The 8,603-nt window shown below is 40.0% G+C and overlaps 1 long non-coding RNA gene across 1 annotated transcript; it reads left to right on the top strand.

Annotated features, from left to right (window-relative positions):
* The first annotated feature begins 750 nt into the window (after positions 1-750).
* LOC120986861 lies at positions 751-7,248 on the top strand. The gene is made up of 3 exons (XR_005775821.1): positions 751-849; positions 6,991-7,103; positions 7,189-7,248. It is a non-coding gene; the product is annotated as an uncharacterized LOC120986861 (long non-coding RNA).
* The last annotated feature ends 1,355 nt before the right edge of the window (positions 7,249-8,603 follow it).

Genomic DNA, 8,603 nt, shown 5'->3' with positions numbered 1-8,603 from the left:
CAGTCGGCCCATTCTCCTCTGACCTCTAGCATCCACAAGGCATTTTTGCCCACAGGACTGCCGCATACTGGATGTTTTTCCCTTTTCACACCATTCTTTGTAAACCCTAGAAATGGTTGTGCGTGAAAATCCCAGTAACTGAGCAGATTGTGAAATACCCAGACCGGCCCGCCTGGCACCAACAACCATGCCACGCTCAAAGTTGCTTAAATCACCTTTCTTTCCCATTCTGACATTCAGTTTGGAGTCCAGGAGATTGTCTTGACCAGGACCACCCCCCTAAATGCATTGAAGCAACTGCCATGTGATTGGTTGAATAGATAATCGCATTAATGAGAAATAGAACAGGTGTTCCTAATATTTCTTTAGGTGAGTGTATTCTGCAACACGGATCGTTACCTTCCTCGCAGTGCAGATTACAAACCTTATATCATTTCATATTTCCAAATGGCAATTTATGCAGAATCATCTCTAACTAGCATTGCATAACCTAATGTCATTCTTTCTACAGGAGAAGAAAGCTTGTTCCAATATATAGACCTGCTGATAGCTACTCTCTCTAAAGTGTTCAAGGTGCCCAGCTGCTCCCTTACTCTCTCTGCAGGTAAGTACCAGCGAAGCCACCCTCTTATTTGTAATATTTGGCCACGGTGTTACCCTATACAAACACAGTGATACATAAAAGGGTGGGAGGGGGTTTCTTTGCCGGGCCTTACATGAATACACAGCAAGTAACCACTGTTTTTCTTTTAACAGCCATCTTGTGCTATCAGGCGATCAATTCTCCAATCAAAATCCTCTTCAGCACCTCAAGGATTTCAGACTGCTCCAACTGCATCTGTAACTTAGGTAAGCCAACACACCACACCAGTAAATTGCACATGCAAACTTAGGGTTTGTGACACCATGTCCCCCTTCTTGCATCCGCAATAAGGTTTGCTCAATTGTACATATGACACTTTATTGGTAGATTGTATAGGTATTATTGCACCAGAGATGTGGTTGTCACACAGTATAAAATTGTGTGTATTTTTTGACATAACTATTTATCGACATCTGCATCATGTCTCACCATATGAGTGGCGCTCAAAAACGCAAAAAGCAAAGGGAGGAAAAGGAGAAATCTGCCAAACTTACAAAAATAAGTAGTTTCTTTAAAATACCTGGAGAAGCAAGTACATCCTCACAGTACAAACGAAGAAACTTTATCAACAGAGAATGTAAATTACCATTCAAGATGGAAATCTGAAAGGGTTTATTATAAGTAATGGTCCATGTAGACCTAAAGGCCCATTCCCTCGAGATGAAAAAGACCAAAGGTGTTTCTCGGCAAGTTTCTATGAGAGAGTGACTAAAACAGGTCTTAACCACTTAAGGACCACAGGTGTATACCCCCCTAGTGACCAGGCCCTTTTTTACAAATCGGCACTCCACAACTTTAGCGGTTTATTGCTCGGTCATGCAACTTACCACCCAAATTAATTTTACCTCCTTTTCATCTCACTAATAGAGCTTTCATTTGGTGGTATTTCATTGCTGCTGACATTTTAACTTTTTTTGTTATTAATCAAAATTTACTGATTTTTTTCTCAAAAAAATGAAATTTTTCACTTTCAGTTGTAAAATTTTGAAAAAAAAACGACATCCATATATAAATTTTTCTCTAAATTTATTGTTCTACATGTCTTTGATAAAAAAAAAAATGTTTGGGTAAAAAAAAAAAATGGTTTGGATAAAAGCTATAGCGTTTACAAACTATGGTACAAAAATGTGAATTTCCGCTTTTTGAAGCAGCTCTGACTTTCTGAGCACCTGTCATGTTTCCTGAGGTTCTACAATGCCCAGACAGTAGAAAACCCCCACAAATGACCCCATTTCGGAAAGTAGACACCCTAAGGTATGCTGATGGGCATAGTGAGTTCATAGAACTTTTTATTTTTTGTCACAAGTTAGCGGAAAATGATGATTTTTATTTTTATTTATTTTTTCCTTACAAAGTCTCATATTCCACTAACTTGTGACAAAAAATAAAAACTTCCATGAACTCACTATGCCCATCACGAAATACCTTGGGGTGTCTTCTTTCCAAAATGGGGTCACTTGTGGGGTAGTTATACTGCCCTGGCATTCTAGGGGCCCTTATGTGTGGTAAGTAGTTTGAAATCAAAATCTGTAAAAAATGGCCGGTGAAATCCTAAAGGTGCTCTTTGGAATGTGGGCCCCTTTGCCCACCTAGGTTGCAAAAAAGTGTCACACATCTGGTATCGCCGTACTCAGGAGAAGTTGGGCAATGTGTTTTGGGGTGTCTTTTTACATATACCCATGCTGGGTGAGAGAAATATCTCGGCAAAAGACAACTTTTTCCATTTTTTTATACAAAGTTGGCATTTGACCAAGATATTTATCTCACCCAGCATGGGTATATGTAAAATGACACCACAAAACACATTCCCCAACTTCTCCTGAGTATGGCGATACCACATGTATGACACTTTTTTGAAGCCTAGGTGGGCAAAGGGGCCCACATTCAAAAGAGCACCTTTAGGATTTCACCGGCCATTTTTTACACATTTTGATTTCAAACTACTTTGCACGCATTTGGGCCCCTAAAATGCCAAGGCAGTATAACTACCCCACAAGTCACCCCATTTTGGAAAGAATACACCCCAAGGTATTCCGTGAGGGGCATGGCGAGTTCCTAGAATTTTTTGTCACAAGTTAGCGGAAAATGATGATTTTTTATTTTCTTACAAAGTCTCATATTCCACTAACTTGTAACAAAAAATTAAAACTTCAATGAACTCACTATGCCCATCACAAAATACCTGGGGATGTCTTCTTTCCAAAATGGGGTCACTTGTGGGGTAGTTATACTGCCCTGGCATTTTAGGGGCCCGAATGCGTGAGAAGTAGTTTGAAATCAAAATCTGTAAAAAATGGCCGGTGAAATCCGAAAGGTGCTCTTTGGAATGTGGGCCCCTTTGCCCACCTAGGCTGCAAAAAAGTGTCACACATCTGGTATTGCCGTACTCAGGAGAAGTTGGGCAATGTGTTTTGGGGTGTCATTTTACATATACCCATGCTGGGTGAGATAAATATCTCGGCAAAAGACAACTTTTCCCATTATTTTTATACAAAGTTGGCATTTGACCGAGATATTTCTCTCACCCAGCATGGGTATATGTAAAATGACACCCCAAAAAACATTCCTCAACTTCTCCTGAGTACAGCGATACCAGATGTGTGACACTTTTTTGCAGCCTAGATGCGCAAAGGGGCCCACATTCCTTTTAGGGGGGCATTTTTAGACATTTGGATCCCAGACTTCTTCTCACGCTTTAGGGCCCCTAAAATGCCAGGGCAGTATAAATACCCCACATGTGACCCCATTTTGGAAAGAAGACACCCCAAGGTATTCAATGAGGGGCATGGCGAGTTCATAGAATTATTTTTTTGCCACAAGTTAGCGGAAATTGATTTTTTTTTGTTTTTTTCTCACAAAGTCTCCCTTTCCGCTAACTTGGGACAAAAATTTCAATCTTTCATGGACTCAATATCCCCCTCAGCGAATACCTTGGGGTGTCTACTTTCCGAAATGGGGTCACATGTAAATGTCTAAAACAATTTACGCATTTGGATTCCGTGAGGGGTATGGTGAGTTCATGTGAGATTTTATTTTTTGACACAAGTTAGTGGAATATGAGACTTTGTAATAAAAAAATAAAAAAAAATTCCGCTAACTTGGGCCAAAAAAATGTCTGAATGGAGCCTTACAGGGGGGTGATCAATGACAGGGGGGTGATCAGGGAGACTATATGGGGTGATCACCCCCCTGTAAGGCTCCATTCAGACGTCCGTATGTTTTTTACGGATCCACGGATACATGGATCGGATCCGCAAAACACATACGGACATCTGAATGGAGCCTTACAGGGGGGTGATCAATGACAGGGGGGTGATCAGGGAGTCTATATGGGGTGATCACCCCCCTGTCATTGATCACCCCCACTGTAAGGCTCCATTCAGATGTCCGTATGTGTTTTGCGGATCCGATCCATGTATCAGTGGATCCGTAAAAATCATACGGACGTCTGAATGGAGCCTTACAGGGGGGTGATCAATGACAGGGGGGTGATCAGGGAGTCTATATGGGGTGATCAGGGGTTAATAAGTGACAGGGGGGGGTGTAGTGTAGTGCTACATATTACTGAGCTACCTGAGTCCTCTGGTGGTCGATCCAAACAAAAGGGACCACCAGAGGACCAGGTAGCAGGTATATTAGACGCTGTTATCAAAACAGCGTCTAATATACCTGTTAGGGGTTAAAAAAATCGCATCTCCAGCCTGCCAGCGAACGATCGCCGCTGGCAGGCTGAAGATCCACTTGCTTACCTTCCGATCCTGTGAACGCGCGAGCCTGTGTGCGCGCTTTCACAGGAAATCTCGGCTCACGCGAGATGACGCCAATCGGCGTTAGTGTAGCCTGGGAGCGCCGCAGCAATGACGCCTTTCCGCGTTACGTGTGCAGCAAGAGGTTAAAATACCTGTTACTTGGCTTTGTTATTCTCCCAAACTTAATGCAGCCTATTGTGAGCCTTGCTGGTTGTTTGGAGATCGTAAGAAACAGGGATTTGAACCAGCATGGGCAAAAGGTATACAAAAGTGGCAAAGATTGTCAGCAAAAATACAGATACATGAAACCAGTCAATCCTACATAGACGCCTGTATAATTTATGACCAATGGAGACGTCACAAAACCATAGATGAGGAAAATGAAAAACAAATAAGAAGAGAGACTACATTTTGGAGACAAGCTTTACATAGAATTGTTAATGTTACATTAACAATGGCTATGGCCAACCTTGCTTTTCGTGGTCACAGGGAAAAGTTAGGGGAGGTAAACAATGGCAATTTCCTCACCATAATTGAGTTACTAGCGGAGTATGATACTGTACTAAAGGACCTTTTGCAGAGGCCCCAAGGAACTGTTAAATATCTCAGTCCACAAATACAGAATGAACTGATAAGTCTTCTCGCAAATAAAGTTGAGGAGGAGATTGTTTCTGAAATCCAGAAAGCACAGTTTTATTCAATAATCATGGATACAACCCAAGACATTGGAAAAATTTATCAATTAAGCCAAGTGTTTAGATATGTAATTATTGAGAGAGATGAAAACCTTAGGCCAACTGGTATTAGAATAGAAGAGGCATTTCTAGGTTTCCAATGTGTTGACGATCAAACAGCAGCTGGCCTTGAAAAAACTATTATAGAATCCATAGAAAAGAGAGGTCTGGATTTATCAAAATGCCGAGGCCAGGGCTATGATTGAGCTGCCACCATGAGTGGAATTTACACAGGTGTACAGATGCGCATTCTGAAGAAAGAAAATAATGCTCTTTTCATACATTGTGCTGCCCATAACCTCAATTTAGTTTTGCAGGATGCAGTTTCAAATATTACCGAAATTATTTTTTTTTTGACACCGTTCAGTCGTTGTATACTTTCTTTGGTGAAAGTGTGAAGAGATGGGCATTTTTAGCATCCTTTACCTCTGAATCCTCCCTAACATTAAAGCAGCTTTGCCCAACAAGATGGGCCTCTCGCTATGACTCCGTGCTAGCACTACGGTTTAGGTTTTCTGATATTTTACAAGCTTTGTCAAAAATCGTTATCATTTCAACCAAGCCAAAAGAGAGAGATGAGGCTAATGCATTGAAGGCAAAACTGGAGGCCTTCCAGTTTATTTTAATACTAGTCCTGCAAGCCAAAATTTTAGAAAATATTAATTCAGTTTCTAAAATGCTGCAGTCAAAAGACATGGATCTGTCTAATGCAACCAAACTATTACACAATGCTACTCAAGTTCTCAGCAGCTTCCGAAATAATTATGAAGAAGCTAAAAGGAGAGCAGTTTCTTTAGCGGACAAATGGGGCATTCAAGCGAAATTTGAAAATAAACGAGTCAGGAAAGTGAAGCGACACTTTGATGAGCTGTGTTTGGATGAAAGGCTACAAGACCCCGAAGAAAGGTTCAAAACTACAGTCTTTTACCGGTGTTTGGATATTGCCATAAATCAGCTACAAAATAGGTTTATTGGCATGAATAATGTTCTACAAAGATTCAGAATTCTTCAGCCTACAACACTTTCTAACAAATCAGATGATGCCATCTTTAAAGAAGCAACAACATTGCAAAACCTGTACCAGGATGATTTATCTAATGATTTTCCTGGCCAGCTGCTAAGTTTCCGGTCAGCACTTCTACAAGACATCAAAAAATCTTCATCTGTTCGAGATCTAGCCATACTTCTGATGGTTGATAACACTGGATTGTCTTCCACTCTACCGGACGTCTGCATAGCTCTTCTTCTCTTTCTTACACTACCCGTTACAGTCGCATCAGCAGAGAGATCATTTTCAAAGTTGAAATTGATCAAAAATCTCAGGAGCACAATGTCTCAACAGAGATTAAGTCATCTAGCCCTACTAAGTGTCGAAAACGAGAAGGCCAAGAAACTTGATATTCAGAGCATGATTGACAAGTTTTCTGAGGCAAAAGCACGGAGACAAACATTTTAGTAGGATTGTGAGTATAAAGTTTGCCAGTTCAGAGTTACCAGTTTTTGTTTTGAAGTTTTCAGTTTCAACTAGTTAAATGGTTCATACTAACTCGTTTTCGGTTCATGTTGAATTACGTTGCAAGGTTTCGGTTCATTATTCTGTTGCATGGTTCAGGTTGATATATTTGTACAGCATCTGCTTAGCTCGAATCCACAGGATAAAACCCTAAACATAGATGTGTATTTCACAGAGATGACTAGAGTAAAAATAAATTTTAAAGCAAAATAGCATTTATAAAACACTCTCATAGATACACATACATGGTTGATTGGTTCTGTGTGTAGTGAAAGCCATGGCAGATGCTTACAAATTTTTGATTGACTACTATATATAATTATCTAGTATTAATTGTAATTCTTTCCATAGGACGACTGTTCAACTTTACTTGTTCATTTTGCCTGTTTTTGTTGACTGTTTTGGAGTTTATCAAAGTTTGATAGATCATGGCAACAACACTGTTCACCTCGTTCAAGTTACCAGTAAGTATCACTTTCTTTGACTGACCAAATTACTTTATGAATATTGATCCATTCCACATGCTAATTATTCTCCTTCAATTTGCAGGTTAATTTAGTTTCCAGTTAATGGCTGCTTTGAGAAGATTAAGAATGTAGAAGATCACAGACGACTGCTGTCTATTGAATTTACAGATTTCTTGACGGTACGTTTTTGTTTTGCTGTTTACATTAGTACTTTATATGACTGCACTGAACATTTATTTGAGGAAATCTGGTCAGCACAAGGGGTGGCCTTAGGGAGAGGTTTTTTATATCATACATTAAAGTGAGCACTTTCAAATACTATTAACAATACTAACTACAAACATTTTTTTCTGCTCCTAGGTCTGCCACTGTGCGTAATCGTGCCACTACACTTTATCTCACTCAGATTTTATATTTTCAATAAAAAATAAGAACTTTTACTACTTTTAAATGGCATCCTTATTATTATGCATTTATTGGATCAAAATGTATTTTCTCTGTGAGATTTTAGTTCTGCCATTAGGCGTACATGGGTCTGGTGGTGTTATGAAACGGTATTGAGGGTAGGGGGGGCCCAAACTGAACTCTTGCACCAGGGCCTATGAGCCTATAGCTACGCCCCTGGTGCCGTGTTATAGTCTACTACACATCATATCTTACACTGATTGGATGGCCGGAACACGTGATACCAGTTTATATAGGAGCCGATGTCCCGCGCTCGGATCATTCAGCGTCAGGGAGAGCAGACAGTAGGCAGGGACAGATAGCGTTTTGCTGGAAATTCACAGATTTAACAAATTTTTTGAAAGACCAAACCGTCCTCTTAAAGACTACAGTTTGTGTTTGACAGCAGTGCAGCACCATTTTTTATTTTTTTTAACCAGGGGTTAAATTCAGCAGTATCAGGGACAGGCGTCTTCGGGAAAGGACAGATAGTACAGGGCTGGAAAATCGCTTTTTTAAGTACCCAAAAGCTTTTAAAAGACAGAAAGATTTGATATTAGTGAGATCTACAGTACACCATCAGAAAGCAGTGTGTTTAGCAGACATCATAAAAATGGGCTTATTCACTAGAGTGTGACTGCTAGTGAGATATACACCGTGCCATAAGAGAAATTGTGCCACATGTGTGTGTGCGTTCAATCCGCAACCGTTATATTCAGTACTCCAGCAGAGAATTATTTATATTTTGGGCAAATTCTGTGTGTGCATTTAGGCCGCAACCGTATATACATTATTCCAGCAGAGAATTATTTGTATTTGGGACACAGTTAACTACTTTTGGCCACATCTGTGTGTGCATTTAGGCCGCAACCATAATATACATAATCCAGCAAAGAATTATTTATATTTGGGACAAATTTAACTAGTTTTGAGAACATCTGTGTGTGCGTTGAATCCACAAACATTATATACAGTATTCCTGCAGAGAATTTTTTTTATTTGGGAAAAATTTAACTAGTCTTAGGCACATCTGTGTGTGCATTCAATCCACAA

The sequence above is a fragment of the Bufo bufo genome, chromosome 1 (assembly GCF_905171765.1).
Source record: "Bufo bufo chromosome 1, aBufBuf1.1, whole genome shotgun sequence".
Classification (NCBI taxonomy): Eukaryota; Metazoa; Chordata; class Amphibia; order Anura; family Bufonidae; genus Bufo; species Bufo bufo.
Note: the sequence above shows the minus strand (reverse complement) of the source record. Positions and strands in the feature narration are given on the sequence as shown.